General features: G+C 46.2%; 1 long non-coding RNA gene across 1 annotated transcript; it reads left to right on the top strand.

Moving 5' to 3' along the window:
- Nucleotides 1–12,750: 12,750 nt before the first annotated feature.
- LOC125942171 (uncharacterized) lies at nt 12,751–17,231 on the top strand. The gene is made up of 3 exons (XR_007464874.1): nt 12,751–12,866; nt 13,505–13,640; nt 17,021–17,231. It is a non-coding gene; the product is annotated as an uncharacterized LOC125942171 (long non-coding RNA).
- Nucleotides 17,232–17,875: the final 644 nt, after the last annotated feature.

Here is a 17,875-nt window from a genome sequence, read left to right as displayed (position 1 = left end):
TGGAGATTGAGTCGCCAGTTCCCCTTGCGCCCGGTCGCAAGATCCGCATTTGGTGCCGCAGCTAAACGTCGCCTCATCTCCCTCCCTCCCATCCCCCCACGGCTTTTCGCACGACGGAAGACGTCGCGTTTGCTCTCCGCCGTGCGTTCGCTCTCCGTGAAAGCGCGCATCCCTCGCGTGCTTTCACTGCGCACATACAGCATACAGCGCGCGGCAACAATTTTCTCGCCCTTGGACTTTATACGCAACCTCACGGCGAAGACGACGCGCCGATGGCAGAAATCCGCTTGGAGTGTTCAGAAAATTGCTATCTCAATAAAGTTAACTACGTCAGGGATACAAGAGGTGCCTACAATTAGGAGAAGTAGTTTATATGGTGTTAGACTACGCTTGCTTAACTGTGCACATCCGGAATTTAACAGCCATGAAGTAGGTAGACAAGGGTAGCGTCGGAAGGACGAAGACATCAAGGGATTCCTTGGCCAGTGACTGTGCTATCACCTTCAAAAACAAACCCCTCTGACTATAAATACCCAAGATAATCAAACACCATACAAATGAACAAGCGAAAGAGAATAAAATAGCCGTAATAGATGGGAGTTACTGTAAGCATGTTGCCAATACAGAGGATACAGGAATGAATTCCAACGTTTTACGTGCTATACAACGATTTAATTGTGAGGCATCACGTAGAGGGGGACTCCTGATTAATTTTGACCATCAGGGGATCATTAACCTGCCCACACTGCACGGGACACGGGCGTTTTTGCATTTCGGCCCATCGAAATGCGGCCGCCGCGACCGGGACTTGATCTCGCGACCTCGTGTTTTGCAGCCCAACATCATAGCCGCTAAGCCATCGCGGCGTACCACAGAGAATACATCTGTGACATACGTGGCGGCACTGGCCGATGCTTAGGACGCAGCAATTAACGCGGTCTTATAGCGCGCTGTCAGGCATGGTAACATTAGGAATTGTGTTGCTTTAGTGCATGGAAACTTATAGATAGCTTGACGCACAATTGCTTTGCTAGCGGCTAGGCACGAGGAGCTGTACAGTACAAAGGTGGCCATCTGTATAGCAGCGCTGTCTTGCTTAGACAGGCAAAACGGGGGGCCAGTTGCAGGGGAGGCAGTATTTTTTTATCTGCGCCCTACTCTACCCTGCATCTATATATCCTAAGAAGTGGTGTTTTTCTTTATTTTTTATTTTTTTGCGAGCTGAGGATTCTTTAGCCAAAACGCTAAGCAGGTCACTACGAGAGGTGGGTTGTCGTTAACTGCTCGCAATAGTCCTCAGGTTCGTTAACGTTCGAAAGAAATTCACTTCCGCATGCCGCATTGTGCTCATGTCAGCTCTATGGTATGGTGCGCTGTGTATCGAAACAAGAAAAACTGGGACATACGTAATATCTTATGAAGTGACTCCCACATACGCAAACTGTGATAACGGCATGAACTGAACGAACCAGTCTGTCCTGCGCATGTTCCGCGATAGTACCACTACAAGCAAGTCAGCGATAAGCCACCCACCTAGCCTACATATACTCCTGTGTTTTGTGCAATAAAGTAGTTCTTGCAAAGGCTGCCGCGGCGTTTACACGTCGGTTATTACACAAACGTTATCCATTGTTTCTGTAAGTCCTTTCTACGAATCTTTCTAAACCAAGGGCTACACTTTCGGGCGTTCGCACCAGTCTGACATTTGTGAACGCAATCTCAGTAAAAACAATCTTCGAAAATGTAATGTTATCGCACATTATGTATTTTTTTAGAAATTATAAAAGCGTTTTCTGAATTACCCAGTATATAAACGGAGTGCTCTTGATTTCATCCTTCGCACTTCATAGCCATTTAGATTTTTTTAATCAAAAAACTCTAATCTAAAGACTCTCTAGTGTGCTTTGAGTAGTCAGAATGATAGGCCTTTTACAAAAGCAATGATCTTGGAAGCCTAGCCTTAGAGCTCATCAGAGAAAAAAGCCACACGAGCTCTTCTGCCGGACATGAAGGCGACAGACTTGAGTGTCGGATAGTAGATACGTGCGTGGCACGTTGCTCAGAGCGTGTTTATGAGCTAGACTCATGTCTTCTCTCTCTTTCCTACATTCCACTCTGTCCCTCCCATATGTAGGTTAGCAAACTGGACAAAGTCTAGCTAACCTCCTTGCCTTTGCTCCCTAGCCTCGCTGTATCCTCGCTGCGTCCACCTTACGCACTTGGAGCAAATTGGCTGAAATAGTGTATGTGTCACGGGAAACATACTTGAAAGACCTCTCGCAACTGGACTGGTGGCGCGTGCGTGAAGTTAGAACAGCACAAAAAAATACACCAATATACGATACACAAAAAATCTGTATTTTGTTAATAACTCCAAAAAGGGGCGTCAGAAAGTGCACGCGTTTGCGGAAATACTTAAATCACGACGCAATAACGGGGACAAAACAATGGCGCCAAACGAAACACTGAGAGACACTCAATGAGGCACGAAAGGAGACATCATCACTAGAGACAACACATGCATGGGGAAACATCATCCGCCCCTATACATATCACGTTGACCACTTAGAAACATGGGGTTAGTCAACCAGCAGTTTTTAACATCCATGCGTCAAGCTACAGCTGAATAGGCGAGCTGCCGCGAATTGACTGGTGAGCACGGCGCTTGAACGGTTCGCCTCTCGCACTGACGTTGGCAGAGGACCGCTGCACGATGTAGGGCCGCGCAGTCGCGCGAGCCGACGCTGCGGTCGCAACGGTGGTCGTCGGTCTATGGAGGCGCGGCGCCTCGGGCACCAACGGTTGCATGACTGTTGTTTCTTTGCGGCGGCGGCGATGACAGCAGATGCTGTTGCTGCTGGAACTACAGGGTTCCTCGACCTTGGGGCGCGGCCGTGGAAGTGCTTGGCTGCTGCCCTGGTTTTCGGAACAGTCATTCTCGAGCTTGCTGGCAATCTGCTTGACCTTGTGCTCCCGCTCCTTGCGCCGGCAGGCCTCAGGCGGATTGCGAACGTAGTCCGGGTACTTTCTTAGGTGGAAGAAGGCCGGTGGCTTGCGCTGGTACGGCTCCCTGTCGGCAGCTATGAGAGAACGCCAGAGCTTGCGCAGGTGGTTGCTCACGTGCTGGTTGTTCTCATTCGGGTTCATGGCGGCAACCGATCGCCTATTTTCCTTTGCGAACAGCATGAAGGCATTTGGAGGTCGCGGAATGCGGCAGCGAAGCTGGTAGCTGTGCTGCACCTTGCTACTCAACGATGAACCCGCCCCGCATATATCGGAGGCCACATCGGCCACCGCCGTCGCCGTTTCTTCTGCTGACGCGTTGTACGTGACAGCAGGCACTGAATTTCGAAGGCGTTTGCTGGTGGTCCTTTGCTGCAGTGGGGCTAACGGCCGACGACGATTGTTGACCTTCGCCGGAAGCATCATCTGCAAAAGCCAGGAAGTTCAGGAATCAACACTGGTCGAACGACGAGTTTCTTCTTCTTCTTGCTTTGTTTCTTATGTTAGCTCGTGGGTGATACCCACTATGGGGTGTCCCAAGAGTTGGGTGGATAAAGCTTATGATATAGCAAGTAATTTACACTTGAAAACTTGCGAAGGAAATAAAAGGTAAATGTTACAGATGCAAGAAAGAGATTAACGTAGCCTGAATTCAAATGTACTAAAATATTATCAAGGCGAAAGCCCTAAATATTCATGTTTCAAGGTCACGGTGAGGTACACAAAACGCGTGAGCGAGCTCGCCTCGTGTTTGCCTCGCACTCGTGCCACTGATCACGCGTTCGTCGGCTTCCACAGTTGGCTCCGACGCCGCTCATCAGGCCAGCGTTTCCATACTGCCCCTCACGTTCAACGCCGGAGGGAAAGGGCAACGGCGGCGCAGGGGAAGAGGAGGGAAATGTCAGCAGCAGTGCAGTATATTGTCACGTAGTAATGACGCTGAAGTAAACAATCGTAAAACTGTGTATGACGAAACTGATTCTTTATTGGGCGAACCTGTGCCCAAAAAAACAAGCTACACTCGAAGCACAACGAAAGCGGCGAACACAGACGGCGATCGTCGAAATCCTTGAAGTCTCAGACTCCAGCGTGCGAGGCGACCGGAAGGATCCTTCAAGTTAGCTAGCCAACACAAGGCGTGGTGGTCGCTCACAACTTTAAAGGGCCTGCCATAGAGGTAGGGGCGAAACTTTGATGTAGCCCAGATGATGGCGAGGCACTCCTTTTCTGTTGTGGAATAATTTGCTTCCGCCTTCGATAGCGACCGGCTAGCGTAACTTACAACCCTTTCTAGTCCGTCAGTCCTCTGCACAACGCCGGCGCCGAGTCCTACGCTGCTTGCGTCGGTGGAAAGCGGCCACCGGTGAAAGATAAACATGTATACGTGTCAATATATAGGGGCGTTGAGGGCAAGCGCGGTTGCGGCGCTTTCTGTCCAGGGGTCTGGTGAAGTGGTGACGGGCGCGGCCGCTGTGGAGAGAATACAATAGCCACACAGCAGAGCGACATGCAAGTAAAAGAAATACTTTGTGGACAAGTCCCCTTGGTGCAGTGTGTGATGTGTGTGACCGCACTTGGTTCGAGGGGGACTTGAAAATGGTCCAACTAGGCTTTCGCCTTCACATTCTTAAAAAGTTCTGCATCATAATTTTTTCTGCCTCCTTTATTATTATTCATTATTACATTATGCATATTTATGTGTGCAATCGCCTGGAATTAATAATAAAGTCCTGGACGGCGGTTCAAACACCCTTTTAACTGTAGCCGAGAGTAGACGGAAATGAAAGGATAATGGGAATTGTCAGATCGAGGGAAATTATGCTAAAGGAAATTTCAAATAAACAGAGCGAGAGGCATGTATTATGATAGAAAAGATGAGATGTCGGCCTGAATCAAAGTTCTCACATGCTAGTCAGCATCGGGGAAGGGAAATGGGATCAAAAAGAGAGACAGAGAAACGCGTTGATGATGGAGAGGAATACAGTGGTCAATAAACTTAGAACAGCGAATATTCTCCAAAGTATCAAATACAGATAACTCCCTTGCTAGAATTTCATGAAAGCCTTTAGAATATCACGCTGTTGTCAAAGGTCCGGTCAAGGTCCCAATAAACGTTTTGCTGGTAAAAGTTGATTGCGGAACTTGGACAAATGTTGTGCCAGTGATTGTTCTTGCAGAACATATCGAGGGCAGATGCAGAAAGCATGTTCAGTACATTGCACTGAACATGCACTCCTCGCAGTCAGGACTGTCCGCGCGACCGATGATGTGTAGGTAGTATCAAAGGAACGCCACACTTAGTCGGGGCTCTGCAACAAGCTGGCATTACTTCATTTGATGGTGATTGTTAACTTTACATGCATGTCTGGGTTGAGCCTATGAAGGCCGCGATGATGGTGACTGGGCATCGCCCAGTAGGTTCCAGTATTTTCGTGCAATGATGCACACACACTCAAGCATTAACTCATCGAGAAAATGGGCTTGACAATTGCGTGGCATAATTTTTGGTCATCTTAGCCTACTTGTCGGCGACAGCATTTTTTATAAGCCACAGTGCCGTTGAATTCATTGAAACGGTATACGATGGTCAGTTCTGGGGGCAAAATCGTGCAATTTTATCACATCTTTAGCAAGGAGACAGTAAGGTCTTTGTTTAAGAGTTCGTTGAATCACGTAGGTAGTCTAGAAAGTGTAACTCAAATAACTGGAGCAATGATCGCTCTGATGACTCGCACTTCAATTTTGCATCAGATATAAGCATATGTATGAATTTTCCTAGTTTGAACTTAGGAAATGGCACGTACTTAGGCCAGACCAAATGAAGGTCAATGATTACTTTTAAGAATCTGTGATGCATTACGTATGTTATCATTTTATTTTTTTTATTTATTGATACTGCGATCTTATACAAGACCTTAGCAGGGTGGGCATGCAATATACAAGGTCCGTTGGAAACAGCCAACGTAATTCCAAAAGTAATCATAAATACATTCATAAATAAATCATAAGTCAAGATCCAGGAAAAGTAATGCAAAAACATAAGACACAATTGCAACACAATGATATACGGTAGTATAAACGATGTTAAGAAATTACAGATAGCTTTCAAACATTTGCAGTGACGTTTGTGATACTGCATCATTAGTAAGATTATTCCAATCTGTAATCGTTCTTGGGAAATAAGAATACTTATAGGAGTTAATTCTAGCGTTTAATGGTGTCACTGCAAAATCGTGCCGTTGTCTAGTGTTATGTCCAGAGGAGTACGATATAATGTTGGATGTGTTAAGATTGTATTTACCTTGGAGTAATTGAAAAAAGAATTTTAAACGGCAGATACGGTTTCTATGAGAGACTGGAAGCTAGCCACTTTGTTTAAGTAGATGAGTGATAGATGAACGGGTAATGAATTATAAATAAACCGTACTGCTTTCTTTTGAACTCTCTCCAATTTAGCAGTGTTAGTTTTAGTGAAGGGATCCCAGATTATGATGGCATATTCTAACATGGGACGAATAATGGTATTATATGCGAGAAAACGTACACTGGGGGGCGTGAGCTTCAAAGCACGTCGAAGGAAAAAGAGTTTGCGGAGGTCGTTAGCGGTGACGTTATCCACATGTTCGGTCCGGGAGAGGTTTTTACAGATCCGAAACCCTAGGTACTTGTAGCTGTTCACTTCAGAAAGATCATTATTATTAGCAGTATAGTTAAATAGGAGAGGCTTCCGTTTCTGTGTTATGCGCATGAACACTGTTTTATCATAATTAACACACATTTGCCATTTGTCACACCAAGATAATACTTTTGCAAAATCACTGTTTAACCTGGCTTGATCCTCAGCAGTATTAATCTTTTCATACAGTACACAATCGTCTGCGTACAATCTGATAGAAACCGAGATATCACAGACAATGTCATTGATAAAAATCAAGAAAAGAATCGGCCCAAGAACGGATCCCTGGAGAACGCCGGAATCAACAGAAACTGCAGGGGAAGACGAATTATTTAATACCACAAACTGGCGACGGTTCTTGAGGTAAGCTGAAATCCATTTGAGTATAGCTTGTCGTTTTTTATTACATTACCTAGTTTATGAAGAAGTTTATTATGCGAAACTTTGTCGAATGCTTTTTTAAAATCCATAATTATAGCGTCAGTCTGTTTTCCTTCGTTTATTGCGGCTGCAAAATCATGTATGGTTTGGACTAATTGAGTGTTAGTAGAATATTCTCGTCTAAAACCATGCTGTGCATTGGTTAGAAAGTTATTTTGCTCAAGAAAGTCGACTATGCCGTCAATTGTAATCTGATATCGTTGCATCTTTGTGCGCGTAAACGCCAGCGCTACCCACTTCACAGTCACCAACTGCAGATTCTTTTTCTCAATATTGTGAAGTGGCCGTCATAGTAAAAAGAATTGATCTGTTTCTTCCAAATTACGGAAATTCCATAGCGAGAAATGCACAAGAGCCGACATGTATAGACAAACTTGAAGGAAGACGACAGAGTAATGTGGTGAGGCATACTTCAGGTCCATGTTCTTTCAGAAATTAAACATTAAACAATTCGTTGGCCCTTCCACTCCGTGAAGATGGTTAACCAGTGAAGTTGAAACGTGCGGCCCCGGTGTTTATCCCTGGGTTAATCCCGAGGGTTCATTAAAGTATTTCTCAATTATGATACACACGTTCGGCTGTGACGGAGAGAACGACGTCACTGACGGTATGCTCGCAGTCCGCCGTTGTCGCTTGCGTTCAATGTCTCGAGTTTGCTAGGCGGCGTGGTTAGCAGCATTCGCCCGCCATTGCCACTTGGGATTCTTCGAAATTAAATTGCTTCAAAATTAAATCTGTCCGTTACGTTAGACAATGAATGGCTCAAACCCCCGTAAACGCGGCCTCCCCATTACGACTACAGACGAAAAATGAAATTCTACGCTGGAATGATGAGCGGCAATGCAGCCAGCCGTGGAAGAAGACGACGACGACATGACATGACAGTGGCATGAACGTGCGACCCCGGTTTTATCACTGGGTTAATCCCGAGGGTTCATTATGCCGTTTTTTTCCGTCTCCCCATTCCGTTTAACCTTTACCCGCCGGCTTCTTGGCCAAACCCCCGTAGTGGGTAAGCGCCACGGATGAGGATCAAGCAAGCAAGCAAGCATGAACGTGTGCCCAGCACGAGCACTAGCGCAACCCGAGAGGCGCCAACGAGCCAGCTGCGGAAGAGGACGACGACGCTCGAGCCATTGCTGATGATGATATTTTTCTGTACACAGGTGATTTCGCCTAGCCATATACGATTTCGCCTAGACATATAAAGCTTCGCTTGAAAATAGATTCTCTGGTTTTATGTGCCAAACCCCAACCTGAATTTGAGAAATGCCGAAGTGTGCAGCTACGGCGTAATCCACCGTGCACCCAATGCACGCACGGTACACGAACGTTTTTGCATTCCACCCCTATCGGAATGCGGGTGCCGCGGCCAGAATCGTACCCGCTACCTCAAGTGTTAAATAATTCAGGACTCCCGGGATATAAGAGGGGCCTACAATCCGCAGCAACAGTAATATAGTGTTCGACATATCCTGCTTAATTTTTACTTATTTGTACGCTTTCGGAATCTAACCACTCAAAAGTAGGTAAATAATGGTGCCACTTGAATGCCAGGGCCTTCAAGAGACGCCTTACCAAGTGACATCCGACGCCTCATTCGAAAACAAACCCTTGTAAGCAGGAACGCAAATTATTTGACTATATTGCAAACGAGCAGGAGCTAGAGAATGTAGTAACCGTAATGCAGGAGAGTTATTCGCCGGAGAAAGTGACGAACGCACAATACAAAAATATGACACTAAGTAGATGCCGCATTTGAAGGACTGCAAAGCGAGTTCTATTTTTGTGAATTCTGAGACAAGGCTGTAAAATTTCACAGTCGGAAAAAAGACCCACAAGTTCAGGAGAAAAAGTTCTGACACCTGTTTTTTTTCTTCTTCACACTGTGATGTGGCAGCTGCAGTGAAAGCGTCTGTTGAGATTGTCATCAAATCTTGTTGAAGTAGCCAATTTTCAATGTGGTAAGGTATAGTAGTTTCGCAATATTTGGGAAAATATTTTGAAGAGCTAGAAGATCAGTATGAATAGAAAAATGAAGGTATGAAAATGTATGCAAAGAATAATCAGTCGTTGGAAGTATATGTTGAACTTTCACGTTCAGTGAATCTACTAAAATTTGTGCAAAAATAACTTGGATCACCTGAAATCAAGTTCATTCGAACAGGAAAAAATAAACCATGCTGCCAGGTGACAAAATTTTGAGAGCGACTGAAACCTAAACCCCGAAGTCTTAAAAAAGCATTGTAAGGTTGTAAGTCGAAACCTGTACAAATGGGCGGAATTCTCAGTTCCAGGTACAATATGGTGTTTGCCAAAAGTTTTTGCCTCAACACAGCATATATACCACTCGTACAGCGACTCATACCATGCGCAAGACGCCATCCTGGGATCGAGTAAAATAAGTGCAGTCTGACAGCGCCCCCTCCTTCCCCTTAGGGGCGTTGTGCTTCTGACCTTTTGATGATGAAGGCTAGCAATCAATTAGATAGCAATTTACCGTGTGAAATTCATTTCTCAGAGACCTTGATGTATTATAATGATAAAACTGAAGTTTACTCAGATGACTCCCTTTCAGTATACATCATATCTGATGGACTATAAAAGTATATATGTAAATAGTTCTCAGACTTGCAGTTGGGCTTCCGTGGCTTTCTTTAACTATTCAATGAGGTACAAGTGTGGAGACGTAAAATGGGTGAAAAGTGGACGGAGCCTTCAAATAAGTAGCCCTGTCTCCAGCAAGGCACCCTTAGGAAGGGGAAGTACAAATTCTGGGGTTTTACGTGCCAAAGCAACGATCCGATCAAGAGTCACGCCGTAGTGGGAGACTAAGAAGTAAGGATTAATTTTTTTTATCTTTGATTTATTGACGTGCACCCATTGCGCGGTTCACGAGCGTGTTTGCCTTCTGCATTCATCGTAATGCGCCCGCTAACAAACCTGCCATCGCTTCCTCAGCAGCACAACGGCAGATATAACCTGAGCTACCGCGGTGGGTAGGAGGAGGGCATATATGCTTATGGGATAGCAATGGAAAAGATTTAGGTTCCCTCAGGGAATGTTAAAACACAGGTTCACATAGAGCTCTTGGTCATATTGTAACTCGTCACCGCACCTTGTTCACAGGGTAGGTAGGTACTCATAACAAATAGCCAGGCGGTGTGCAGAGGCCGACTCACTAAATCGCCATACATCACTTAGTAGAAAATCGATCAGACCAACATAACTTACTGGTTCAGCAGACCAAAACACAATTCAACTACAATACACGTGTACAATGAATACGCCACGCCGGGATCATGGAGAGTAAGATGACACACGTCATCTGGCGTGAGTCTCTTCCGGTCACGCCTGTCTGTCGATGGGAACTAGTCGATTACGAGCAAGAAAGAGACTTCTACTGGATAACGTGCACAGAAAGCCAAGATGCTTTACTATTGAACACCGTGCTTCACCCATCACCTGGCTTGCGTTCGCTATCAGAGTACGCGACTGCGTGATGGCAGGCATCACATGCGTAACGCAATCAATATGCCTACACATATTGGCAGACAAAATGAATCTATGATGGAAGTCGCTTGGGAAGTGAAGAATAGTATTGTGCCACAGCGGGGAACACGGCGCGATAAATGGTGAGCAAAGCACCAGGCTCGAGGGAATGCAGTCTTTAGAAATACCAAGCTGCTTGCGCTAAGCTCAGCAGGTAATCACGACTGCTGTTCAGTGGAGTCCATTGCTTGCGTCCAGCGATGTGCCCCAACTCAATCCACTTCTACCGTTGAGTGACATCGCGAGGAACATATACATTAGTACTATAGTTTAGTACATCGAACCCTGCCTGCATTCGGCAGATGCCGACTACGTGTTAGCCGACATTGCAGTATACTCGCAAACCTACGATTCTAGGCTGCGCATGTCTACGCGGCTAGTGCTGCACAGACAGCACATATAGTGTGGAGATATCTGACAATGACCACACGGAAACTGCCGCAATAAACATAGAGCATGATCATGACACGCACAGCACCCCAACCTGAGTGACAGCTTAGGAGCACTGGCGGGCAGGCAGCGCAGCACCGCAGTCCTGGTCCAGGGACGAGCAAGGGCGCAAACAGCGTGCCCTGCACAGTGGACAGAATTCCAACTAAATCTCGGGACGTAACATTGTTGTTGTTTTGCTCTTAAAAGTTTAGAAGCCGCACCATTTGATGTTGAAGTCGCGAGGTGCTGTAAAAATGTAGTTGAAGATTGCATTTTGTTGTGTTTCAAGCTACACTTTGTATATTCTGGATACTGTGGATATCGGCGTGCGTTCAAGAAAAATAATCTTTAGAATTATCACGTCTACTTCAACATTTTGTAACAGTAATTCGATCTAAAGCACTTCGGATTCATACCGGTATCACAACCCATCAGAGCTGCCGCTTTGAGCACGTTCTATACTGTACGACCTTCGTACAGTCACTGGTTTATTATCGAGCTACTTGTTCAGTTCTTCAAATGTTTTTATTTACACACATTAATCGACAAAGCGTTTCTCTTTCTTAGGCTTCAATGCGACTATCTTTTAGCATAATGTGTTTAAGTGCAACATTTTCGGCCCGCGAGGCTGCCTCGTACGCGGCAAACAGCGGAGCGTCGGGCTTCGCATATGTGTACTTCTATGCCCTCTACAGCGGGCTTGCATTACATTTACTATGGCTGCCGCTTTCAATACATGGGCGCATATTATATGACACTTTTAAACTATATTTATAATCTTTCAATTCTTAATTTGATTTTAAAAAATCGCAGTTTCGCCCGAAAGGCGAAGCATCGATTGCGATAGTAAATTAGCAAAGAGCGAGGGTGCGATCTTGTACGCGTTTCAAAATAGAACGGAGGCAGTCCGTTCCATCGAGCCGCACACGATTCGTCAATTTGAACCGTGACGAACGCCATGACGTTAATTGTGACGTGAGCCGTGACGTCTTGCTGCTGTCAATCATTCCGTGTCGTCTGCTATCGGACGAACGCAACGGAAAGGATGCCGAGTCCGTCCGATTCGATAGAACGGATTAGAACGGCTACCAGACGGCTTGGATTGGATTAAAACGTAAGCGCTTGGGACAGTTAGCCACTTTCGTGTCCAGTTCAATCCAATTCGGCATTGCCAACAGTTGAAGAAAATGGCGTTTGCTTTCCCTGCCGTGCCTTTTCGTGCCGCCTGTGCGGCTGCTGCCGTCGCGCAGAGACGACGACCCGAAGTAGATGATGCATTTGAAGAGTTGACGGAAGAAGAGTTCCGGCAGCATTTCCGTCTGTCCAAACGAACAGTGCGTAGCTTGTGCGACGAGCTTGACCCTATCATTGGATGCCAGCGCGCCAGTTGCCTTTCCACAGAAAGGAAGGTGTTGTGCGCGCTGCGATTCTTCGACACTGGAAGCTTCCAGAGGAGCGTTGGTCGCGAGGAGTACATAGGCATGGCGCAGCAGTCGGCCGTGAGCAACACTATTCACGAGGTAACGGAGGCCATCATTTCCGTATCTGCCCGGAGAAAGTTGGTGGCCTTTTCCTTGACATCGGCGGCCAAGGATGAGTCAAAGGCGGCTTTTACGCGACGCGGCGCCATTCCAGACGTTCTAGCGTGCGTCGACGGCACATTGATTATCATGTTAAAGCCAGAGGGACTCAGCCGGTCAGCCCTGCCGACACAGCGAGCTTCATGTCGAGAAAGGGTTATTACGCCCTAAACGTCATGGTCGTAAGTATCGTTGGAATGTTTCACTTCAAACTGTAGTTGCCATTTTTACTCGCCCATATAGTAGCAATTGTTCATTCAGTTTAATGCCCAAGCTGGCATGACTAGTCATGTAACGATTAAAAGAGGACATGCCGGGAACTGTGTACGAGCTCGTTGAAGTCTGATATGTCAGCGGTAATGATGAGTGCCATGTGTTTCTGTGCATGAGCCGTTTGCCATTCCAAATTGTGTTTTCGTTCTGGCGTGCATACACAATGCAGTTGTGCACTTTGGAGGTATTGAGGAACGTGGGCAGCAGTCGTAGCAGAAATCGATACACTATACGGAAGATACGATGGAAGCATTTTGAACAGGGAAGTACTTACAACCATTGCATGGGCTGGATTTGGCGTGTATGGGTGTTCTTGCGCAATATCGTACCCCAAGTTTTCATTTAGCGATCACTAGTGCAAACCACGGGGCGCACTTTGCCCCCCCTCCCCCCCCCCCCCAAATGCAATACTCTGTGCACGCCAATGACTGAAACAGTGTAGCTGCTTGTACCAGCGTACATGTATGTATTGTTTTCTGCATATGGATGGCAAAAAAGGGATTTTGAGCATATCTGCAGCGCTACTATGTATTGCTCCTCATTGCAGGTATGCAACGCGGAACTTCGCATCCTTGTTGTGGACCCCCAGCTCCCTGATTCGTGCCACGACTCGTGGGTGTGGCAGCATAATCCAATGCGTGCGCGCCTAGCCGCACAACTGCAGCCTGGCGAGTATCTGCTATGTAAGTATTCGTAAAGTGTACCCCTACTCTTAGGGCAGAGCACTTTTGTTGGTAACAACTTTACTGATAGTCACAGGAACGGCGAGTTTTTATAACACATACATAATTTATTTATACAAATTGCAGTGCCCCTATGCTATCACAGGACTGCGTTTGTGCAGTGGAAATACATCAAGGAATTTGTATACACATCAAGTACCCCTCCATACGGATGGTCAATGTTTCCAAATCAAAACATCTGACAGATTGTGATAATTTAAACACAAACGAAGTAAAGTTATACAAAGAATCCTTTAAAAAGAATGCCACAGCCGCGGACTCAGAAACAATTGTACCCTCTTCACTTTGCAAGAGTCTCCAAGGCTGCCATTTATTTATAGTAGTACTCGTGAAGCAGTCTTAAGGCAATGTGTCTTGCCCCTTTATCTGTGAAGAACTGTATTTGCTGCTGCGCCCAAGCTAGCATTGTTATCTGCAATATGCACATCACAAAATGCCTCTTTCCTCATGAAACATTAGAAATACGATGCTACAACAGCTTGTATGTGTTCTGTGGATCCTATGATATGCCACTTGCTGTGCATGTAGATGTAACAGTTGTTACTTTCTACTCAGGTCAGTACACCGAACATCTGTTTCTTTTGCCATAGTTTGTGGTTACAGTAATGAGGAATTGACACGAAGTACTTCTTTCCTAGTGCAACATGAAACATGGTAGCAACGCGAAAGGGCAGCCTTTTCTTTAAATATCACATGAAATATGAAATGAAACATTCCTTGACCCATCATAAATATGACAGACTTGATGGAAGCAGCACATATGATCGGCACTCTGTGCTCACCATCAGGAAAAGGTTTGCATAATTTCAATAAAACACACCAGAATGATCGCAACCGCCGCGTCCTGTGCATTCGGGCGCTCGGTGTACATTGGTAGGAACGAGGCAGTATGCTTTCTAGCCACCTCTTGTGCTAGGTGTATCAAAACTTCCGTGCAAGCATGAATACGCAGATGAGGCAAGCAAGTAAAGCGTAATGAATGCGGATTCAAACACAAAAAAATCTAACGCTGAGTGTTGTGACATTACACTCGTTACATCATGTCCAAATCGGTAGACGTAAATTAACGTAAAAGCACAAAAAATACAAAGGTCAACTTTATCACACGCTATGATGACAAGTACATCACGAACCTGGTGCATACAGCACGCTACACGTAGCAAAGCATGCGAGAACATTGCAACATCAGCATCACACAATTCGTTTTCACCACGGTACATAAAGCTGTTACATTTAAGTGACCTTCCAAGAAAGTACGACTTTGACAGGTACGTTCATTCCCCTCTCAGTGTTATGAGTTACTGGCTAGAAGCATTCATTTCTTGACAGCAATTGTAGTGCTATGCTAAAAAACAGGTGAATCATATTTGTAAAAAGGTGAGTGCACTTGCCAGCTGTGATGAAACACAAATTACATACAACATGAATAATTGGCTCTGCAATCTCACAGCACCCAGAACGTGCCACACTTGAAACTTATTCTTGCAATGACTCACTTGGAACGAAAACTAGAGGAAACGAATCACCGGCGTGGTGCAATGATGATGGCCATTTTCATTTGTGAAACTATGCAACTTGAAGAGTGACTAGTTTGGTGCTCTGCAAAAAAGTTGTCGCAGTTTCACCTGAAAGGCGAAGCATCAATTGCGATAGCAAATTTGTAGAGAGCTATACGGAGTAATGATAGTAGCTTTATCAGCTGTATAAACTTCGACATGCAGGAGCACCGGCAACACGCAGAACTGTTGTCGACGCCGTCGGCGTTTTGCCCGCGTTCGCACAAAATGCGTGCGGCGTTGGTGACTGTTGCCGGAGCCTCTGATATAAATAGGCACTTGGTGCCGCACCTCCTTTCCCTACCCCTCCCCCCACGGCCTTTCGTGCGTCGGAAGAAGGCGCGTTTGCTCTACATATAGGGTGATTGTAAAGGAGGAAAGAGACGCCTACTTCTGCAGCCCTTAAGGGAGCACGGGGCAGAACGCGCGTTTGTTGTCCGCCGTGGGTTCACTCCCCGTGAAAGCGCGCGTCCCTCGCGCCCTTTCACTCGCACAAACAGCGTTCGGCGGTGCGCGGCGACGATTTCATCTCCATTGACGTCATACGGAACCTCACGGCGACGGCGACGGCGACGCCGACGGCAGAAATCTGCTTTGTAGTGTCCATATAATTGCTATCGCAATAAAAAGACCACATTGTAGTTGTTGCACCTTAGCCTCTCTGTGCCGAAATGAAAATATCACAGTGCAAACACTATGCGGTAACGTTTCATAATGAGTGCAGTAAGCTACAAAACATAGTGAAGCAATATAAATATCACAGTACAAAACTCATACTAAAAAAGTTGTCGCAGTTTCACCTGAAAGGCGAAGCATCAATTGCGATAGCAAATTTGTAGAGAGCTACACGGAGTAATGATATTAGCTTTATCAGCTGTATAAACTTGGACATGCAGCAGCAACGGCAACACGCAGAAATGTTGCCGACGCCGTCGGCGTTATGCCCGCGTTCGCTCAAAATGCGTGCGGCGTTGGTGACTGTTGCCGGAGCCTCTGATATAAATAGACACTTGGTGCCGCAGCTAAACGTCGCCTCCCTTCCCTCCCCCTCCCCCCCCCCTCCGCCACGGCCTCTCGCGCGTCAGGAAGAAGGCGCGTTTGCTGTACATATATGGTGATTGCAAAGGAGGAAAGAGACGCCTACTTCTGCAGCCCTTAAGCGAGCACGGCGCAGAACGCGCGTTTGTTCTCCGCCGTGCGTTCACTCCCCGTGAAAGCGCGCGCCCCTCGCGTCCTTTCACTCGCACATACAGTGTTCGGCGCGCGGCGACGATTTCATCTCCATTGACGTCGTACGGAACCTCACGGCGACGGCGACGACGACGGCGACGCCGACGGCAGAAATCTGCTTTTGAGTGTCCATATAATTGCTATCGCAATAAAATCTACAACTATTGGAATGATTCCAGTGTGAATGTCTAGGCGTCTTCGAAATGTTTAAATAAAAGAAAGGACGCTGGCGTTGCAGCTGAATTAGCATAAATAAAAAGAGGAAAATACTACAGTACAAAAATGGGTGCACGCATTACACCTTTCGTCCAAAAAATCCTCCTGCATTACTCATACAAGGTAACAATGAAACTTAAACACTCAAACTCAAAGTGAAGCAACAATAAGCGCATAAAATAAAAGTGAAGTTATAAAACTCAAAGACCAATAAATAAATAAGATAAACTGAACTCATAAAACACAAAACGCAATAAATGACTAAAATTAAATTGAAAAATTTTAAATAAACAATTAATTCCTTCTTTCTTGTTACAGGTGCCCAGCTATGACTAGTGCCAGGGAGCGCACCTTCTCCAGGATGCCCACCTGAGCCGCTGCCGTATTCTCTGCCGCGACAGCGAGGCGGGTGGTGGATTGTGCGGTCCTCCGCAGCACCTGAAATGAATAACCGTGGTGGAACTGTTCGCATGAGTTGCTGATTACTCGCAACCAGCTCATGGCTGGAAGTTGCTGTTGTCAAGAATGGAACTGTTCGTATGAGTGGCTGATTACTCGCAACCAGCTCATGGCTGGAAGCTGCTGTTGTCAAGAATTGCAACGTGCACAACAATTCCCGACCTCCCACGCTGTAGCCACTGTGGTGTCTATCCCCCCAACACATCACATATCCTATGGCAATGCCATTCAAAACTACCGCCCTTACCCAAACCTTCATCCCTCCCATCTACCCCTTCCTCCGAGTGACTGACCGCCGCAACCACCCTTCACAACCAACGATTCCTTGCGGACTTCATCGGCCTAGTGCTGAAGCACGCCGCAAGTGACGCCCTAGACTGAGGGCATTGATGCTTTTTTATCGCAGAATAAAAAAGTGATTTCTCTCTCTCTCTCTCTCTGTTGAAGAGCCACTGGCCTAATGGCAGCCTTTGGCAGTGTCAAGCGTCGTGTACAAGCTATGCCCTCTTCGTTTGGACAAAGACTACTCTTCCGTCCGATCTACTCAAATGCATCTCTTACCACCAAACAGCCATTTTCAGGGCTAATCAACCTTTTGCCTGGCTGTTGATCATTGGCAAGATACGATACCGAGCCCTCAATACAACGCACATTTCTTATTTACACCCAAAGTCGGTTTGTTTTCCAGATTCATGATTCACTTATGATAACAGA

This window comes from Dermacentor silvarum, chromosome 1 (genome assembly GCF_013339745.2).
Source record: "Dermacentor silvarum isolate Dsil-2018 chromosome 1, BIME_Dsil_1.4, whole genome shotgun sequence".
In the NCBI taxonomy this organism is placed as follows: domain Eukaryota; kingdom Metazoa; phylum Arthropoda; class Arachnida; order Ixodida; family Ixodidae; genus Dermacentor; species Dermacentor silvarum.
This window is presented reverse-complemented; position numbering and strand designations above follow the sequence as displayed.